This window comes from Echinops telfairi, unplaced genomic scaffold (genome assembly GCF_000313985.2).
Source record: "Echinops telfairi isolate 266 unplaced genomic scaffold, ASM31398v2 ScPeMD7_24;HRSCAF=84, whole genome shotgun sequence".
In the NCBI taxonomy this organism is placed as follows: domain Eukaryota; kingdom Metazoa; phylum Chordata; class Mammalia; order Afrosoricida; family Tenrecidae; genus Echinops; species Echinops telfairi.
This window is the reverse complement of record NW_022103921.1, coordinates 5,692,522-5,702,835: the sequence shown is the minus strand read 5'-3', so window position 1 is coordinate 5,702,835 and position 10,314 is coordinate 5,692,522. Positions and strand designations below refer to the sequence as shown.

Sequence of the window (10,314 nt, the reverse complement as noted above, 5' to 3'; positions counted from 1 at the left end):
AACTTAGGTGAGATGCATCTTCAAACTGAAAATAAAAATGTGAGTCAGATGGACTAAACACTGTCAAGTATTGCCTTGGAAAGAAGACTAATACTTTATACTTCCTGAGGACCACTTGCCTGGCATTGTTCTCAACATTCATATGCTTTAATTTATTTGATCTTTGTAAAAATACTATGAATTGGGTGTTAAGGTTATTTTTATTTTGCCCGTGGGGAAACGGAATCACAGGGGAATTAGGTAACTTTATGTGTCATGATTTTCAAAATGGGTAAGCGACATTTGCCGTCATCTCTAGACTTTCAGGTGCCTGATATAACTTATGGTCACAAATCCTGCTTTCCGTTCTCCCAAATAGTAAAAACCTCAGTTTCCACGCGTTATATGTATCAGAGCTGAAAGCTGTTTCGGTGCTGTTGGTTTTGAGGTGTTTTTTGTTTTGGCCAAACTTTTAATTTACTATTCTGCAGTTGTTTAACACAAACTTTAATTGGTCTGAAGGGGGGTGGGGAAGGGGAGGCTCTTGCAGATTCCTAAGGAAATATCAGAAAGTCAACATATTGGCCAGCATTATCATTTTGTTTTGGGTTACTGAGTGAATAGCACTTTTCTTAAGTAATCATCTGATCCCAGGTTCTTCACCCTGAGAACATTTTAGAGATTTCAGTTTGAAGACACCCTGAAATCTGAATAGTAGTGTGATAGGTAGGTTTATTGTGCCAACCTGGTCAATGAACACATGTGGGATTAATTGAAGGGCGGAGAGAAAAATGGTTTGGCAAGACTCGCCTTTCTTGTTTCTTGCTCTTTGAAGATCAGACCAGTGTGCCGCTGCCTTAACTGGTTCTCTGCCTCAACTTGAGAGCTACACTACCTGTGGGACACCCAACCCCTGCACTGTGTCACTGAAGTTTGAGGTTCCTTCAAGACTTGCTTCGTCAGGCTACCAGAGTATACATTGCTTGAGCTGGGGACTATTGGACCCTGTCATCTGGCTGACTGTTGGTGACCTGCCTTGCTGTTTGCTGCCTGTGGTAGCCTGAATTGCTCTATAGAGGTCTCAGCTGTCTGCTTCCTTGACTAGCACTCAGCGGCCACAAGACATGAAGGACTGCCAGTGTATTAGCTGTCTCACAGAAGTGAGTTGCACTGAGCCATTTGTACTGCTCTATAGACTAATAGACTAATTAGCTGTTTATTTCTTATGTTGTATATCTATCTAGATAAATATATCTAAAATCATAAGCGTCCTGGTTTTGTTTCTCTAGAGAACCTTGTCTAACACAAGCAGTAAACCCAACCACCCTTCTAATATATGGCTCATTTATGTAGGCAAAATGAGACACCTCTCCGTGTTAGATGACTAGATGTTTGTATTAGTGTTAGAAGACCTTAGTATTGTGTACCTCATTTACTGGAAAGAATCAAATAGGAAGTGGCCTTCAGGAACACTTAAGAGACTTCCAACAGTAGTACACAAGTCAAGTCTTAGAATTAAACATTTGCTTGTTGAAAGGAAGGCCATACAAGCAGAGGGATTCTAGGTTCCCATGTTCTAACCTCAACCCAAGAACAGTTAGTTCTTATAACATGGCCCTGCTTCATACCTGCCTTCATGAAGAGATCACTGAAGATAAGGGTGCTACAGCAAAGTGTGGTGAAGAAAGCAGATGGTGTCTGGCTATCAATTAGAATAGTGTTTTGGGGCTTAAAGGCTTGTATTCAAACAAGCAACAGCTAAGTGATGTATCAACGAAGTCCACATCAGATAAACAGATCAGCCTGTGTGACCCAAAGTGACAATAACAAAATCCAAATATGATGAATGGAAAAGTATTAGAATGTAAATTGTGAATACCCTTTCTGTAAAAGCTATGGGGAACAACAGGAGCCCCAAATTCACCTGCACCGTGTCTAACCAGATTAAGCATCAGGCAGGTCCCCTCTGGCCACATTTGAGGGACTTGAACAGTGTTACTATTAGACAGAGAATATTGTAAACATGATTATAGTGGGTCAAACCATGGCATAATATGATACGTGGTCAGTTGCCCTCCCTTGACCCAACCTGAATTTGCTATATGTTCAAATATTTTTTGATTGTTCCTAGGAAGCAATTTATTCTCTGGCTTTTAAAATATTGTTGGTAGATTTTTTTCTTAGTCTATTTTCATCTTTATATTACTATAATAATTATTCTGTTTCATTTTGTTCCTGTTTTTTATTCTTCCTATTAGGTCTCCCAGTTTAGGAAGCACACAAGGAGTGGAGGCGTAGATGCAATCACTGATGGAATGGTTTATTGGGAAGGGGGAGGGGAGGGGACTTGGAGAGTGACCAGTGGATGGGTGGGTGGGACTGAGGGTTCATTAGAGCTGATTTTTATAATGCATGTACAACGCTTTTTTAGAAGTCGTTTAACTATGGATGTGTATGATATGTGGATACTATATCAAGAAAACTACTGAAAAAAAGAAAAAAGAAAAGAAAGAACCCAAACTTGACCTATGGTTAGCATGGATGGAGGAAGAGGAGTTTTTGCTCAGGGGTCATTGAGTTCAATTTAACAGTGGTGGAACCATTTGGAGAGGGATAACAATAATGGCTTCCCGGTAAGAAGCGTATGATCAATTGCACTGAATTGGATATGTAGAAGTCTTTGAATTGGAGGATGTTTTGTGTATTTTTTTTCCAAAATGGGAAAAATATTACACGAGTGACAGTGAGTATGGGGAAAAATAAAATGTTCTCAAATTGATTTTGATAACGATTGTACAACGCTTCTTGATCCAGTTGAACTATTAAATTGTATGATATGTGGATGAAATGCTAATGAAACTGTTAAAAAAGAAAGCAATATCATAATTTAAACAAGTTTACTTTTTTCCTCACAAGAACATACAAATTATGGAGAACTTAAACAGGAATTTTTCTGCTTTTAAGTAACACCATTTTTCCTTAATCGTCCTGGAGTGGTTATGCAGAATAGCTTACATTTTGTTTGTTTGTTTGAACAGTGAGTTTTGTCCAAAGTTCTGTTTGTTTTTAGTATGTTTATGCCTCCCCCTCTGTCAGATCAGCTTCCTCCAGGCCCACCACCTCGTGGTGTCCCACAGCTTGACTGCTGTAGGGATCACGTGGAGGAGATACGCCCTCTCCATGGAAGGGGGAAGCCCTCTTACATGTCTCCTACCAGTTCACAACCACTTGAGCAGAGATTACCTTGGCTGCCTGAGTAACTGTTTCAACTTCCACCATATCCATCCTGTGAGCTGCTATCGTCATCACAGCGACTGTTTCCATCAAACGATGGTGGGGGCCTTGTGTAGGCAGAGCACTATATGAATTACCATAGCTCTTGTGGGAATCTCTGGAGGAGCCTCCACTTGAATGGTCTGGAGTCACAATCATGACCAAAGCCATCCAGAGGGATAGTCATCACGTGAACCAGAATGACCATAGTAACATACCCTGTTTCCCCGAAAATAAGACCTCCCCGAAAATAAGGGTTTGGATTATAATGATGATGTTCCAGAAGAAGATGACATGACTGTCATTGAATAAATGAGTAAATGGAAATAATGGTAGTAACAAGAAATCCTGGATTCTGTAGGATTGACAGTTTGTCTGGTTATGCTGGTTTGTGATAACAACTACTACAGTACTGTATACAGGTAATAAATTTCCCTTTTTTGCTGTTCAACAATAAAAGTGTACCGTATTCTTCTTCACAGAAAAATAAGACATCTCCTGAAAATAAGACTGAGCGCATCTTTGGGGGGAAAAGTTAATATAAGACACTGTCTTATTTTCGGGGATACAGGGTAGGTCTAATCTCTTGGTGGTGGTACATAATCTCTTCTATCACCAGAACTTGGGGAACTTCTGCTTGCATAACCGCCTTTAGTAGAAATCCATCATCTCTCAGGACAAATTAACATCTCTGCAGGAGGACAGGGGCTCCCTTGGTTGTGAGCTCTTCCACCCGTTCCACTGCTGCTGCACACTGGTCCTGAAGGAGCTCGTCTTTCAGGAAGCTCCACTCCATGATTGAGGTCCTCTTTCCCTGGAACTCATGTTGAAATTCAAGGAATAGCCACCAGCATCCATATACGCTCCACCAGCAGGAGGTCCCCTGGTCTACTGCCTTCTCTTCCACCTTGCCTCACCCCCTCTAGGGGACCGCTGTTTCTTGGGGGTGGGGGTGGGGGTGGGGGTAGGGGCTGCACGTCTTCCTCTTTCAAATGTTGGTTTAGTGGCTTGTTCAAGACTTTCCAACTAAGGACTTTCAATTCATCTCTCTGGCTGCCTCTTTGGCATCTGCTGGACTATCAAAGACAGTAAAGGAACTCTGGAATTGTTTATTTTTCAGTCTCTCATAATTCTTCCACAATGTGTCCTTTTTTGCCAAATACTGCCTCAAGAGCCTTTTCATTTGCCTCTATGTTGAAGAGCTTTCCAGGTCCATTGGCTTCAACCACTTCTCCCCAGTGATGAACAGTGACAAACTGACCACTATTCTAAGCCCGGTAACACCAGCCTTCCACACTTCAGAGCGATCAGCAGATCAGTACAAGGGTCGAGGGTTGGCTATTAGGTATGAGGGCAGAAGAGGGAAGCTGCTAGTAGGGCTGATGGTGTTTTGGTTTATTTGTTTTTAACCTTAAGGCCCGAGGCAGTTACAAGCCTCAAGTCACAAGTCACAACAACATACCTTCTTTTGCATCACCCTTTGAGCCTAGCATGAGTTGGAATTCATGCAATGCCAGTGGGTTTGGCTTCAGTTTTATGTGACAAAGTGATAGCAAGCAGACAGATGAGGCAATGGCAGTTCCTTCTTTGTTAAGTGTCAGCTACCTGGTCGGTTCTGATATGGAGATGCTCGTGGCACTGTCTGGTACGAGCTGGGCTGCAATTCTTTATGCCCAGCAGCTGCTCCTGTTGGGAAAGATGAGGCTGTCTACTCCCGTAAAGATGTACAACCTCGAAAACTCTATGTGTTGGGTTTCCATAGACTCAATGGCAGTGGACTTAGTTTGGCTTGAACATTTAGTGCAGTTGTTTCTCATTTTCTTTATAACAGGCCTCTCCCTCATGAAGCCAAAGTTTGTTTCAACATTAGGACCTTCTCATTCACTGTCACTGGGTCCATTCAGGCACATAGTGACCCTATAGATCAGACTAGCACTGTCACTGGGGGTTTCTGAGACTGTAACTCTTTACAAGAGTAGAGAGCCTCTTCTTTCTCTGTCAGAGTGGCTGATGGTTTCAAACTGAAGACCTTGAGGGTAACAGTCCAACATGATGTAACTCACTATGCCACTAGGCCTCCTAGTTTGGCTGTATACTTCTAAAATACTTAGAGGAGACAGAGGGCCGAAAGATATTTGGGAAATTTAGCTACTCTGTTCTTCAGGAATCCAATAAGACAGACTTTACAGAGTAAGTTTGCTTTTCTGAGAAGAGAATCAACATCACTTTTAAAGACAGAATGCTAAATATTCCCAAACTATGCATTTAAAAATTTGTACAGCTGTGATAATTCTCTATCAAGCGAGTAGGGAGCCGTCCTCTGTTGAACTTTCAGTACTGCTTCAAGGAGCCTGGGTGGCACAATAGCGAAGGGATCAGCTGGTCACCACCAGAAGGTTTGGTTGGACCCACCAGCTCCTTTTCACGAGAAACGTCCAGGCCATCCTCGCCCAGAAAGATTTCAGCCCAGGAAAACACACTGGGGAGTTCTACTCTGTCCCATGGGATTGCTACAAGTCAAAATTGATTTGACAGCTCGCAACAATAACTGGTCATTAGAGAAGGGAACATGATGAAGTACATATTGAAAGCAAAAATGTAGTCATAGTGTGCGCATGTGTCAGGTGTGATGGCCAGCATTTGGAAAGTGGTGAAAGTAGTCATTTGAAGATGGACTTACTATGTGTTCCTTGATGAAGATGTTTCTCATGTAGAAATATTCCTTGAGCGAATTGTGGTAGCCTGGAGATCTTCCTTCATGTTCACATAATACTCAAATCTGTCCCAAATGATCTTTCTGTATGGGACATTTCCAATATAATTTAATTCAGCCTGGAGGAGATAGGGCATTTAAAAGAATACGTTTTTCATGTGGTACCACATCAAGCAGTGAACCAAGGCACATTTTGATGTTTATTTGAAATAAGCTTTTTGAGTGAGAAGCCTTCTGCATATTCTTTCATCGTCTGTATTTAGAGTCACTTAAATACACTTCAGAGTGAGGAGGAAAGAATAATGTTTACATCCCTAAATGGATTATATTCTGATGTAATTAGGAGGAGAGCATTTTCTCTCTGTGATGCCTTCATTTAAGCCTCTCTCTGGCCCTGGGCCTGGCTTCTGCCCTCCTTGGACCTGTTAAAAAGTATGTTTAGTACTGCTGATAAATGTCAAAAGGGCACTGCATTCTACCTTAAGGCCATGCCTGAAGACACCCTGCTATAGATCCAAGGGTCAGCAAATCTAGCCCCCCAGTTAAGTGACCGGAAGCGCCCTACTCCATACACATGCATTCTGCTGGAAAGAAGCAAGCTTTACTCGCTCGGCTCCTTGGGCTGGGACTTCCACAGCTCTGCAGTGGCTTCTGCTCTGGGTCCTGCTGTTGCTTCTCTGGTGTTCAGATTTCTGTCTGTGGGTCCAAGGAGTTCAAAGTCCAGGGATTTCGGGGTGGGAGGGGATCTAAAGGATCTGTTCTGCTCCTACTCTTATTCTTTGGTCGGAGTGTGATTCCTCTCTTCTGCTTCTGCAATGGTGCGTTTTATACCTGGCAGGATGACACTAACAATTAACCCCATTAACAATCACTCACAACCGAGTGATTATCATATTATCAGCATCCAACTCCCTGCCCGCCTTTCTTACCCAAATCTCTCAAGGAGAGTAATTTGAATTTGCTGGGATGGCAAAGATTAGGTTTCTAAGGGTCTGACTGAGTAATGGACTATACTTCAGAACAATCTACAGAGCTGGACACTTTCTGTTATTTACTTCTTGTTCATTATAAACAGTGTATATCAAATATGTATCTCATATGCTGTTTTCACTCTTTGAATTTAAGACATATAGATGAACAAACGTCTATATTTTAAGAAAGTGATGCAAACAATAAACACACTTAGCTGCTAATTGAAAAGCTGGAGGTTGAAGTTCATCCAGAGGCACCTTGCAGGAAAGATCTGGTAATCTGCTTCCTAAAATCAGCTTTTGGAAAACGCAGTTCTGCTCTGGAACACATGGGGTCATCGTGGCACACGTAGACCATCCGTTCAACAACCACAGTTTTATTTTTAATTTGAAAAGATATGACATTCAATGGTGAATCAATCAGCTTGTGGATATTTACTAATTTGGGTAAACATCGAAAGCAAATCCACAGTAGTTACACAAGCAATGAGTCAGACGTGGCTGAGTCAAGAGTACCCTGTGTGTACATCTTTTCATAAACTAAACCATCCCACAGATCTATCTGTTCAGCTCCCTTGTCCTTCTACCTTCTGGTCAGACTTCACATGTCTCTGTTCCTGCTTCTACACCGCTGTACTGGACCCGGTTGAGGAGAGAAACCAATCCAGAGATACTCATATGTAAGAGAGAGCTTTATATCAAAGAGCAATTGTCTATTGAGAAAATATCCCAGCCCAGTCAAGATCAAGTCCACAAGTCTGATATTAACCTTATGTGTGATACTAGTCCATAAATGCCTCTTTAAACTCACACAGCACATACAGTGATGCAGAATGCAGGAAGATCACAGGTCAGCGATTGGAAAGTCTTGTGGATCCAGTGGCGGTGAAAGCATCTCAGTGCTGGCGTGGGTCTCCAAGTGGCTCCTCCAGTTCCTTAAGTATCTCCTCCACAGGAAATTGGAGCAGAGAGTGTGGCCTACCTCCAGGGAGAAAGAAAGAGAGGAAGTTCCCAGAATCCTCTTCATGAGAAGGCCACACCCACAAGGAGGCATCATCAGAATGTGACCCAATCGACAGGCTAGACTCCACCCCTACAGCCTTTTTATCAAGTTGACATGGAATTACATAACTCCCACACCAACTCCCAATTCTGAGGGCCAGCTGGTCACTCCATCATTTTAGCTTCTGGGTTTAAGAATTATACATGGGCTGGTGGTTTTTTGGATGGTACGTTGCTGTTAACCTTTGCCTTTGGCAAGTCCTACAGCTTTGCTCCCACCCAATGATCATCTCAGGCAGCTGCTGATGGCCGCAGCTCAGACCCAGTGTTTAAGAGCATGTACATTTAGCACATTACCACTGAGAATTAGAATAAGGGATGACAGTGGGATTAGTGTATATATGGCTAAAAGCCAACTTTCAGGATTTCAACAATAATTACTTTAAGTAGTCCTTGGGTAGTTCAAAGGGGTAACAACATTCTTGGATGCTAGCCAAGAGATTGGATGCTCGTATTAACCCACAGGCAGCTCAGAAGAAATGCTGGTTGATCTAATTGAAAAATCACCTATTGAAAACCTACAGGGCACAGTTTGACTCTGACCCACCCACATGAGTTGTATTCAACTCAATGGCAATTGGTTTTATTTTTTTTTAATCTGTTTGCTTCCACCACTGTAAATTGTGTGTGTGTGTGTATAAAATATCAGGATTCGGACCAATACAACTCCATAAATATATCAAGTTTGACTCCTGGGTATACCTGTAATCTTGAGAGCAAATAAATGTGAGTACCTTTTTTATCTATACAGATGCTTAATTCTGCCCTTGTTTCCTCTGCAAACTTTCTTAAACTGACATATCCACTCTGCTCCCCAATTATAAATTCTACCTACTCAGCTTCCCAGCAAGGAAGAGGACTATTTGCAATATTGTCACTGGCCCATGGGAGACAATCGGGGAGGTTCTGTGACCATGTAACAGATGGCTGCCGTGAACTTCCGCAGCTTCAGTTCCAATGAGGACATCCGTCAGGCATCAACTCTTGGGTAAGTGTCAAAACGAACTGCCAGTATTTTCCATTTTCCATTTGGAGTCCATCAACGCTTGAGAAATAGTCCCGCAGGGGCCAGCCAGGGCTGTTTTGAACCATAGAGCGGTGCAGCCAGCCTGTCCCATCTGCAGTCATCATTACAGTACAAACCACTACCAGGTATTAGGAGGAGAATGCTTTAGGAGGTAAGAGAAGTGTTGGCCTTAACTATATATGCATATGCGGATACCAGAGGCACAAGGAACGGGAAAACCACCATCCAAAATTCCCACCCCTGCCTCCTGAAAATACTGAGATGCTCTCTTCTATTAAGCACACGTCTTCATGAAAACATTACTGACCTTGATGCACGAAGCATGCGGTATACAATCCGGCAAGAGCTTTCTCTCAGAGACAAATGATTTCTACTTTGTAGGTCAGGTCCTTTATTTAAATAAAAAACATACACATTTTATTGGCAAGTAATTTATATACCCTATAATTCAATAGTTCAATCACATCGTGGAGAATTGAACAATCACCCCCACATCCATTTTAGAGCTCCCCCCCCCCCGCCCCCATGGTTAAATTGCCCCAAGATGACTTATGCAATCACAATCCGTTCTAGTGCTCCATCCCGTTCCTGTCTGCGTTAGATACTCCTGAAGTCCCCTTTCCCACCCTATCTCCCACCCACCAACCCTTTTTTTCCCCCATATCCCCTTGGACCCATAATTATCATTATGCAGCCACTCCTCTCATGGCTCACAGCTGGGAGTGTAGGTCAGGTCTCAGAATGATTTACATTTATGACACATTTTATAAGCAATAAAACATTTTGCACACATTACCTCATTTGCGCTTCACCGCAATGATTTAGGACTAGTGGCCAGGGATTCTTTCGATTATATTTCTAAGGAAACCAAGCATGGAGATGTTAAATGAACTATAGCAGGTCACATCATGAGTAAGTCATACAGCCCATTTAAGATCAATATCTTCTGACTTGTGAGCCTTTGCTTTCTCTATTTAGCTTTGTTTAAAATTTGTATTGAGACAAAAGTGAGAGTTGAAAGCAAAGATTAGTATGTATACAAAGGTCTCCAGGAGGTAGGGGCAGGGTGATGGAATGAGGTCCCTGGGCCACCAGGAGCCACAGTGGGAAGAGAGACCGCTAGGGTTTCTAGAGCCTGGAATGATATTGATGTCCAGCCTGGCAAAATTCCTTCCCACATACAATGCCTAAAGATTCTTGATAGTATACTTTCCAAAGTATTCTTTTAACTACATGGGGGTGCTGTGAATGGGGGCTTCCAAGGTGGAGGTGGGGAAGAATTGGGTAGC

At 42.4% G+C, this 10,314-nt stretch overlaps 1 pseudogene; it reads right to left on the bottom strand.

Moving 5' to 3' along the window:
* Nucleotides 1-2,938: 2,938 nt before the first annotated feature.
* Nucleotides 2,939-4,726, bottom strand: LOC115869355 (annotated as a pseudogene).
* Nucleotides 4,727-10,314: the final 5,588 nt, after the last annotated feature.